This window comes from Ursus americanus, chromosome 29 (genome assembly GCF_024610735.1).
Source record: "Ursus americanus isolate L20-20 chromosome 29, mUrsAme1.1.p, whole genome shotgun sequence".
Classification (NCBI taxonomy): Eukaryota; Metazoa; Chordata; class Mammalia; order Carnivora; family Ursidae; genus Ursus; species Ursus americanus.
In genome coordinates this window covers 24,880,203-24,891,449 of record NC_142155.1, presented here as the reverse complement: position 1 = coordinate 24,891,449, position 11,247 = coordinate 24,880,203, and the positions used below count along the sequence as shown (strand labels likewise).

Below are 11,247 nucleotides of genomic sequence, written 5' to 3'. Positions count from 1 at the left end.
ATCCAATCGAGAACTGTTCTTCTTCGTCTTTCCAGAGCGGCGCCTCGCGGTGGCGGGAAATGTGACATCCGGAGCCCTCTGTTTCTCCCCTCACTGACAGAAAAGCTGACCAACGGGGACGGAAGGAGGCTCGCGGAGTCTGATCTTTGCACAGCCGGGCGAGGCGAGACGCGCTGCATTCTGGGAGTCGTAGTCTTCCCCCTTTTACCGGATGTTTTGTAGGGCTTTATTTTTTTTCAAGCTGCGGTGCCTTGACCTGCAGCTGAGAGAGAAGACAGCCTGGCGGTTGTGCTAAAAGTAACCTAGACGTCAGAGAATGGGAGTTTATACGCAAGGAGATAAAAACATAAAAGCAAATCGTTTTTTTTAAATGCAAGTCAAGTGTGCTGGGTATGTTTCTCAAGCAATTGCCCTCAAGTGGCATTCCGAGAAAAAAAAGTGAATTTTGAGAATCCGTGGGATGGGAATAGAATAATAGCATCTTTGGGAAAGGTTCTTTAGTTCAGCGACCCGTTTGCTCTCTGAATACCATTGCCTGAAAGTACCCCGTAAGAATAGGCGGCGGAAGAGGGCGAAATGAAAGAAACGTTTTCAGTATTGAATTCCGCCCCCTAGAGATGGCCTGATGTGTTATTCTACAAAATTCAACACATAATTACTACACCATCTTACTTGCAAATGGGTAAGTTAAAGCCTTTCTCGCCTTATAAGGAGATCCCAAGACCTTTTAAAGTAACTTAGTTTATTGAAAGATAATTAAATAGAAGAAACAGAAAAGTATTTCAAGCCACTCTTTAAGTATCAATCGTAATTAAGATATAGCAAATCTGAAATTACAAATAACTAGAACATCAATTGCATGTTTGCAACCATTGCAAAAACGGGGGGGGGTTGCTTGTTTTTAGTCTTTTGTGGTTTATACTTTTTAGATTTATTCTTGAGGTATAATTTATATACAGTAAAATGCACAAAACTTAAGTGTACAGCTCAATGAATTTTTATTATGTGTATACCCATGTAACCACCCAGTGCACAGTCAAGAACAGTCCCATTGCCCCAGAATGTGTTTTTTATTTTACTGAACAGGACTAGACACCTATTAATTACATATCTGAAATTTCAGCCAATTAATTATTAGCTTATGTTCAAAGGTCTCCAGGACTCACTTTGCCCTAATAAGTATTCTAAGTATAATCTGCCTAAACAAAATATATATGCCATCTGTTTGTATGTGAATATGTATTTTTAGTTATTACACAGTTTATAGTTTCTTTGTGTTTGGTGTCATCCTAATGGGTAGATACATTGATCCTTAGTCAAGGAAAAAAGGTGGCCATCTGACTGCTTGCTTTTGTTTATATTAACAGGCAAAATGTTTTTAAAAATAGAAAGAAATTCTACATGAGGATCCCGTTTGCAATTATACAGTGAGAGATAATTACTTATTAACTTAAGAGTACCTTTATCCCTTGATCATAGCTATCATTTTATGACTATATTGAAGGCACTACCGACAATATTCTCAGCTCTGGAAACAAGTTGAAATTGATACTAAAAGAACCAGGACGCTTTGTTCAAGCAAGCAAATTAAGCAAATAATTTCATTTGCAAAGGAAAAGTTCAAAGGAGTGGGAGTATGAAAACCAAATCCATGACTCTAACACACTTTTCTGTGGGCTTCAGTTTCCTCATATAAAAGATGAGGAAATTAGAAAATTCCTAATAATTTCTCCCATTCTAACATTCCATGAGCCCATGGCAAATATGGAAATGGTGTAAAGACAATTCCATTTAAAATTAATCATGCTGTGTTTCTTGATAAAGGCTTAATTTGCCTTAATGTCATAATCTTCAGTCATGAAAGACATGTGGATATTTAATTGGTGTTTCTCCCTTTCATTCGGGCATGAGATCTTTGAGCAAAGAAAGTGTTTTATTTGTTATTCCCTACTCCTCCAAACCACTCAGAAAGAAAAATCAATCCGGTTGTTATTAAAAAAAAAAATGCTAGGGGTATTTGTATGCATCTCATACAGTCTATATAGAGTCTACCTGAGCTTAGCCAATGGCCTTCTTCTACTTCTTGTTCAGAAGGAAGAGGCAGGTGTAACCTGATGAAGTAGTATATCAGTCGTTTCCACTGTTGCTCGCATTCTTGCTTTCCCTCTGTATCCATTTTCTCTCCACCCTATGCCTTGATGGACCTAAGCCAGTCTCCAAGGCTAAAAAAACACTAGGGGGCCCCCTGGAGAGCAGAAGCATGCAGGAAGATGGTGGAAAATAAAAGATTACAAAGTATATGTAGTACTTCCATTTTCCATGTCCTTAGGGACCAAAAAATACCGAAAGGCATCATAATAAAAACGATTTATTCTCACTAAATGATACATATCTCTCTTCAAACCAATGAGCAATATTACGTGTTGCAAAACTTGAAACAATACTCCGTGATTAAGAATGAGATTTAGGCACTCAGGAAAATGCCGTATGCCATTATATACCTTTGGCCTTCACTCAGAGGCCACAAAAGATTGGAAGTCAAAAACTCCACATCTCTAGGTGCCAGAGCAGCCTAAGGAATAACATACAGGACCAGGCTTGCCCTGGCTAAGCTGATCTGTTTTCTTATGTTCTACAGACTTGTCAGAATCTTCTCTACATGCTGTAGTCTGGGGTCTTGAGTACCAAGATCAGCAGGCTCATTTCTCTTTCTGGCTGCTCTAATTATTAGTTGTGCGACTGTGGGCAACTTAATTAACTACTCTGTACCTCAGTTTCCTCATCTTGAAAATCAGGAGTGGTATCTAGTTTAAAGAATGGTTTGAGTATTCAGTGAGGTAATAACAGATGAAAAATATTGAGAAACGTGCCTGGGGACGCCTGGTGGCTCAGTCGGTTGAGCGTCTGCCTTCAACTTGGGTTGTGATCCCAGGGTCCTGGGATCAAGTCCCAAGTCGGGCTCCTTGTTCAGTGCGGAACCTGCTTCTCCTTCTGCCTGCTTCTCCCTCTGCCTGCCACTCCACTTGTGTGCTCTCTTGTGTGCTCTCTCTCGCTCTCTCTCTGACAAATAAATAAATAAAATCTTTAAAAAAAATGTGCCTGGAATGTAGTAGCATGTAGTAAGCACTAAATAAATGTTAACCACTGGCGGTGGTGGTGAGATGGTGGTGGAGGTTTTAGTGGTTGGAGAAGAGTCAGCAGATGTTGGGGAAGAAAGGGAGGAAGCCCCCTTGTGCATTGTGGAACAATGAAACAATCATATTCAAGCCCCCTCCCACTTCCACCAAAAGCTTAGAATAGAACCAATCCAGATATTTCTTTCAGTGAGATCTTGTTTGGTGCAAATCCAACTGGCTAAAGGAGTAATACATTCTGAGAGTATTATCTGGCTCCAGTTCTGCCTGTGTTGAAAACCATCAGAGGCATTTGCTCCATGCCTAAGGAACATTATGGAAGAAGACCAATGGTCTCTGGATTTAGCCAGCATGTCTTGCACTGACAGGAGAGTGCCATAGCATCTGCCCCCATCTGTTGCTTCCTGGAATCCTTCCAGTTAGATATGCTATAAAGATCAGGAAAATGCAGGAGCCAGAGGGCATCAGTAATCCTGATTTGCCCATTAGATTTGACAACATAGCTGGACTGCAGACAATTTGTGATTCATTGTCATTTGCCAAAGTTAATTTCAGCAATTGGGTTTCTTAGTCCTGGAAAGGTCATCTCCGTTCTTTTCTGGGTTTTTTTTTTTTCAGCTTTACTAAGGTATTATTGACAAATAAAAGGTCATTCCCATTCTTAACTGCACAAATTTCACTAAAGCTCTGTTTGAATAGTTTTGTTTCAGTGCTTAAAGATTTGCAGAAGAAAATCACCAAAAACTTACTGAGTAAATAACTCATTTACACATGAGATACTCTATTAATAACCACTCTGTAAATCTGTCTTGATTTGTGGGCACTTAAAAAAACAGTCTCTATGCTTTTAATTGTGCCAATGTAATGAAGTGTTGAAGAGATTTAGCCATATCAACCAACCAGTCAAATATTAGTGGAACATCTGTATACCTAATTCTGTCCTGGACCAGAGACTTTAGCTTAGTGCTGCCAAATAGTAATACAATGCAAGACTCATAGATAATGTAGTTTTCTAGTACCTACATTTTAAAAAGTAAAAACAGTTTTTACTTTTGAGAGGTGAAAATTAATTTGGTGATACATTTTATTTAACCCAATTTATCTAAAATATCAATTCAATATGTAATTGATATAAAAGTAGTATTTATGAGGTATTTTACTTTTTTTATACTGAGTCTTTAAAAATCCAGTGTGATTTCTATACTTACCCAAATCCCAATTCAGACTAGCCACATTTCAGTTGCTCAATTACCGCATGTGGGTAGTGTCTACCATATTAGACAACACAACTTTAGAATACAAAAATCTATCTCTTGAAATAGGTTACGATTTAACTTGAAAAAATAGCAAACATTTATTGAACGTGTACTATATGCCAGACACTGTGCTAAGCATTTTACCATATAATCTCATTTAATCCTTAAAATAGTTTGTGATCTGTTTATTTTTAATCCTTATTTTACAGGTGAGAAGACTACAGCTTTAAAGATCCCAAAATCCCATACCAGTAAGGGACAAAGGCAGTGTATGAACCCAGGTCTGTATGGCTATATATTATATACTCAAATAAGAACAAATGAGTATGTTAAGATCCAAATGCAGAATCTGACCCAACAGACTCAGTAGAATTTACTTAAATATTAAGGAAACAGATATTTTATATTTTAAAATACTTTGAGTTAAAAAGACAGCGTATTGTATTTTTACCCAGCACAATACAATTTTTCTTTTTCATTTTACTGTTTAAAGTATAAAGAGCCTTTTCTCTGGACATGATGAATACTTTCTGCTAGTTTACAGATGGGCTAGTGTCTGTATATGTCCAATAACATTTGTTTATTCATTCATTTATTCAATTATGTGTGAGTTATGTATGGTACAGTAAATTAGATATTATTTGTCATCAGTTTTTATTTTGTCTTATCGTTCAAGTAAACTGTATATCATAATTTGGAAGTTTCAAAATCATTTAAGTGCCTGTTTTTATTCAGCCAACAGAGCTTTGAGATGTGAATATTTATTCATACTACAAATAGTACTACCAGTATTTTATTATATTATATGCAAGGTATTTAGGAGGATACCAAGATGAAGAAGATGAAAAGTTTACATTCTAGTATGGAACATAAGGCACAAACATAAATTGCCATGAGAAAAGGCAACGTGTGTTCTAGGCATGGTACAAAGTGCCATAGGAGTTCAAAAATGGCAGATATAAATTTGCATAGGAGTGATGATAGCTAAAGAAAGGGATAGTATTTGATTTGAGGATCAACAGGTGGGCAATATTTCCTGTAGGGAGATGTGACAGCAATGACATTCTAAGCCAAATATAAAGGCAAGTGAGTACACAGTACGACTAGAAGCAGGGCTGCATTGGTCCTGACTGTGGAGGACACTGACTGGCAGAGTAGGGCTGTGCTTGATTTAGTAGGCAGAAGGGAGCCCTTGATAGCCTTTGAGAAAAGGAGAGACAGTATGAAGTGCTTTAGGAAGATTAATCTGGCTAGAGAATAGGTAGAATGGATTGTTCTCATCAAATGAAAGAAATGAGGCCTGGAAAGGGTGTTCAAAGAAGGAAAAGAAGAAAAGGATGATAGTGAAACATTTCAGAGGAAATATGGACAGATCTAAAAGCTATTTAGATGAAAGTAGGAATGAAGGAGAGAGACATAAAAATTATGAATAAACGCCTGTGCTTCACACACAATGCCTCGAGGGCTTACAAAAAGCATCTAGTTGATAATGATCTTTATTTAGATCTCTGTTTAGAATGAAAAATTGTTTTACAGTTACAACACAGAGGAAAAGAAATTTAAGAGGCAACCACATCTTTCAAAACACCAGTAGTCAGGAGAGGAATACAACTTTAACATTTAGTTCCAAAACTTTGTCTAGGATAGCACGGAAAAGGAAGGAAATTATATTTTGTTGAATTTTAAAACAAGGTATATATAAACTATACATCAATAAAGCAAAGCGTACATAAATTATGCCTCAATCAACTTTATTCTAAAAATCTAAGCAAAGAAAATAAATCATGAAAGCGGCACGACTGCATCTGGTCAAGTGGAGGAGGATCTTGGGGAAAGCCAATGACCTTTGAAGTAAGCTGAATATCCATTTTAATTGGCTCCGTGCCATTTGCCGAAGAACTTATACAGGCCCTGTTCACAGCATTCACAATCAGTTTAATAGACCAGAAGCCAGGATTTGGGAAGACTGAGTCTCAATGCATCCTCTTCTCAACTGAACATTTGACATCATAGGAGCAAAATTTGAAAGATGCTTGTGAGGCACTTTGAGATACAAGCTGCAGAGATGGTTGTATTGATCACTCACTTCCCCTTTATAGAAATATATTAAGATCATGTCCTGCATTCTTCATCCCCAGCTTATAAGCCATAGTTCACTTCCAGCATCTTCTTATATTCTTCTAGCTCAATTGTGGTAATCCTTAGATAAAAAGAAATACAGGCCTTCATTATCATTCTTCCAGCCCTCCAGTATTCCAGAGAGTGTAGGGAAACCATTAACACTCTAATTTTATATTTTAAGAACTACAACAATCAATCCAAAAATCTCTGGAAAGCTAAGAAGTTTAATGTTTACCTCTTTTCCCCAGCCTTTCAACTGGATTCTTTGATGAGCCTCCAAAAAAATAGCTCTGATCTGAAACCAGACCCAGATGGATATTTTTCCTGGCCTGTTTTCATCTGGTTAGCCACCTGTTTCTTTCTGTGCTAGGACAGGAAGGGGAGATGAGAAAATGGAAGATGTTGGCTTAAAGCCCTAGAGGTCTGGGGAAGGTGGCTTTTAAAATAATCATTCTTTATTCACTGCCAGGCTCCAATGCCACCTTCATTGATTGGAAATGCAAAGTAGCCAGCAGTGTTTATAAAAAAAATAAATGAATATTAGGGCGCATACTAGAATTTCGGAGGTGGAAGTCACTGTAGAGGCCATTAAATTTAAAGTCACAGTTCATAATCTAGACAACCAAAGTCCAGAGAAATTCAATTAGATTCTAAAATCAATATACTTAAAATAAATCAGTAAAGAAATAGTACACAACAAGACCCTGAAAGAAAGGTAGTTTTGAGCAAATCAAACTCTTAGAATTGCAAAATATAGTTATTGAAGGAATAAATTAATGGATGGGTTAAAAGCAAAATGACACATTTGAAAAGAGAATTAGTAAACCAGAAGGTGGAGCTAAGATAATTGCCATAATGCAGCAGAGTACAGGAAATGAAAAATACAAAGAGAAGTTAAGGGAAATGAATGATAGAATGAAAAGTTTCAATATATTTAATGGGAATTCTAGATGGAGAAAAATTAAGGAAATAAATAATATGTAAATATTTTCCAGAATTGGTCAAAGACAAGAATCCTCAGATTAAAGAATCATAATGAACCTGAAGCAAGGAATATGAAATCACACCTTCACTTAGACACACTGCAATGAAACCCAAAAATATGGGGGAAATATTAAAAGCAATCCAAAAAAAAGAACAACATTTAGGATAGCCACAAATTTCTCTATTACAACAACAAAGGCTAAAAAACCATGGAATAATATTTTCAATTCCCAAAGAAAATAACTGACAGCCTAGAATCCTATACCTTGATAAACTATTATTAAAGAATAACACTTGAGACTTTGTATTTGTTAGGGCTGCCATAACAAAATACTACAGGCTAAATGGCTTGAACAATAGAGACTTATTTCTCATAGTTCTGGAGGCTGGTAGTCCCAGATCAAGGTCTGGCAGGGTTCATTTTCTGGTGAGAGCTTTCTTTCTGGTTTGCAGATGTCCAGTGAGTCCTCACATGGTCTTTCCTATGGGCATATTCAGATAGAGAGTGAGAGACTGAGAGAGAGAAAAGGAAAGAAGGGTCTCTCTGCCTCTCCTGTTCTAAACAAAGATTCACAACAGCCATGTTCTGGTTTCAAAAAGGAAAGAAAACTTTATTATTATTATAGAAACCTTGTAGAAACAGAAGAGGAAAGGAATCTACACATAGGTGAAGGTAATAGCAGGCAAGAAATGAGAATAAGACAAAGTTACATCAAATCAGGTACTTACAACATCCAACATCATTAGCTAGGGAAGCCCCATGGAAATAGCCAGGCTGGAGTCCTGACTGAGAGGCCTGGGCAAAGCATCCTCCCCTCAGGTGGGACTTCCAACTGACCATCCCCATAAGGGTTATATTTATATGGCAAATAACAGGGTTTGAAATTAAACATTTGTTCACCTACATGCTGTTTGGAGCGAGCTGTATTTCTATGTTATCATGATTCTCTATTTTCAAGAAATCTGGGCCATGTGTATCTGCCTACCCTCCCAGATTCCATTCTGGGGGGGCCAGCCCAGCCTGGAGCAGGAGGGGATGTGACAAGATTTATAGTTCTTGGCATCCAGAACAGAAGAGCCAGTTCTGACCTGGAGGCCAGATAATATATTTCAAACAACTAGGCTCCCAAGGTTATTCACAGAGCAGGAGTCTCACAAACAACATTCCTTAGCCTGCCTGTGTATATGCAGGTCCAGGTGGTCGGCTATGCAGGACAAATCACAAAAACATCTACCCCTACAGAATATCTTCTAATAAGGCCACCAGTCCTGTTGGTTTAGGGCCCCACCCTTATGACTTCATTTAACCTTAATTATCTCCTAAAGACCATATCTCCAGATCCAATCCCATTGAGGGTTGGGGCTTCAGCATATGAATTGTGGGAAGGACACAATTCAGTCCATAGCAGACTCCTATAGGATAATTTCAGAAGAAAGGAAATTGAATATAAAAGTAAGGGGAAAAAACAAAGATGAGCAAAGGAATTGGTAAACACAAAGGTAAATCTAAAGGAATATTGACTCTAAAAATCATTACTACTAATGACAACTAATTTGGAGAGGACTAAAATTAGATGTAAATAACTAGCATTGTCCAATACTACTTTCTATAATGATTGGAACGTTCTATATCTGCTCTGTCCAAAATGGTAGCCATTAGCCGCATATGGCTATGAAGCACTAAAAATGTGTCTATGCAACCAAGAAAAATTTTAATTATATTTAATATTAATTAATTTCAACTTAAGTAGCTGCATGTGGGTAATGGCTACCATGTTAGATAGCACAGCATTACACAATAACAACATGGCAAGTGGCTAGAGCAGATCAAAGTTAAATAGTCTAAGGTCTGTTTGTTTGGAAGGAGAAGAGACATTTTGGAGGCAGTTATTCATATTAAAAATTTAAGGATAGAGGCTAGAAAAATTGAAATAGAATGTATCATTTCCAAAGTAGTAGAAGGAAAGAAGAATAAAGAAAACACTGTTGATACACAGAAGGTAGGAAAAGAGATGGAAAAAAGAAATCAAAGAAAAGCATGATAAATAGAAAGCATAAGAAATACAATAGAAATAAATAAGAAATATATCAGTTTCTTCTTACAATGAAATACAGAATTTTATTGGAACCTCATATATCAAGGGCATATTGAGTAAAAAAAAAAATCAGGTAGCAAAAGATATGTATAGTATTAAACCTTTTATGTAAAGTTTCAAAACATATAAACTATTAGTATTTATTTTTATTGACACATAAATATGTTAACTATAACAATATGCATGGGAATGAATGACACAACCCAACTTCAGGAGAGTGATTTCTTCTGGAGGAGGTGCAAGGGAAGGGGAGTAGATCTTTAGTTGAATCTAAATATTTTTAAGAAAAGATCTGAAGCAAATATGTTAGTGTTAACTTATAAAATGTGGGTGGTGAGTACCGAGATTTCATACTATATTGTTTGAAACTGATAATAGTTTCAAACTCTTATTTTTTCATAAATAAAAACTCAAGTTCAAAAGAAACACATCCATCCAGATACTTTCCTCTTTTCTCTGTATTAGATTGTTTCTATCTGACTGGTTTAGATCTTAGGACTTGAACTTGATTCTTTGTCACTTAGGAAACTTCCATCCACAAAATAATAATCTAACATAATGAGTCCTCCTCACACCAGAGGACTAAGGAGCTAGATAACCCAACTCCACTGGAAAGTTCTGTTTCCTTAGGACAGGGGTCAGCAACTTATTTAACATTGTTTCTATTAGTGGGATGAGTGAGTGCTGTTGGGTACCATTGGATGCTGTGGGGAAGGAAGAAAGAAAAGAGAGAAGAAAAAGAAAAGAATAGGGGAGGGAATAGGGGAGGAGAAAGTTATGGTAGAGGGCTACCAATCTACTTTGCTTACATGGGAGCCACCCCCCACATAACCTATAGAAGAAAGTAGGGTGGGGCCGCCTGGGTGGCTCAGTCAAGTTAAGCGTCTGACTTTGGTTCAGGTCGTGATCTCAGGGTCCTGCGATGGAGCCCCAGGTTGAGCTTCCTGCTCAGTGGGGAGTCTGCTTCTCCCTCTCTCCGCTCATGCTCTCTCTCTGTCTCTCTCAAATAAATAAATAAAATCTTTTAAAAAAAGAAAAAAGAAAGAAAGAAAGCAGGATGGAATGACCTCACCTCATTGCTTTGGCATTTTTCTGTTAGTCCTCCTTTCATTGTATTGCAATTACAGTTTACATAGTATCTCCCCCACTGGACCATGTCTTATTCCACTTCTTACCTTGAGTGCTTAGCAGTTGTGTGACAGAGTAGGTCTTAATGAATGTCTGTTGAATTAACGTTGAATACACAACTTCAGATCTTAAGTGATTTCCTGGGTTCTTATTTAAGCCTTCCAAGCCTTTCTCTTTTGCTTTACTACCTTCTTGGGTCCTCTTTCAGGCTCTCAAAATTTGAAACCTTTAAGCCTCTGTCCAGCTCTAAGCTGGGACACTCAGAACAACTTCTAGGTGGCTCACAGTGTGCTTTGGCAGGAAGACAAGGGAGATAGACTGAGAGCAATGTCTGGAAATGCGGATGTTCTGAAGGTGTCTCAGGAGTGCCACCAAGTCCTGAACTTGACTTGTTTCCTTTGTAGGAACTGTGACAGGGAGCCATGGTCAAAAGGATAAAGAAGAGGGATGTGGCAGTTCCTAACACCTAGTGTTCATGTCCTTCCTCCCCTGGTCCCAGGCAGAAGTATGAGTCCCCCAACCACCTTC

At 37.6% G+C, this 11,247-nt stretch overlaps 1 protein-coding gene across 1 annotated transcript in view; it reads left to right on the top strand.

The window, feature by feature from the left end:
* The first annotated feature begins 236 nt into the window (after nucleotides 1-236).
* PAQR8 (progestin and adipoQ receptor family member 8) overlaps nucleotides 237-11,247 on the top strand; it is a 114,128-nt gene continuing 103,117 nt past the window's right edge. Inside the window, exons 1-2 of the mRNA XM_087857016.1 lie at nucleotides 237-682; nucleotides 4,600-4,671. The gene's annotated coding sequence lies outside the window, so the exon portion shown is untranslated. The remainder of the gene's footprint in view (nucleotides 683-4,599; nucleotides 4,672-11,247) is intronic.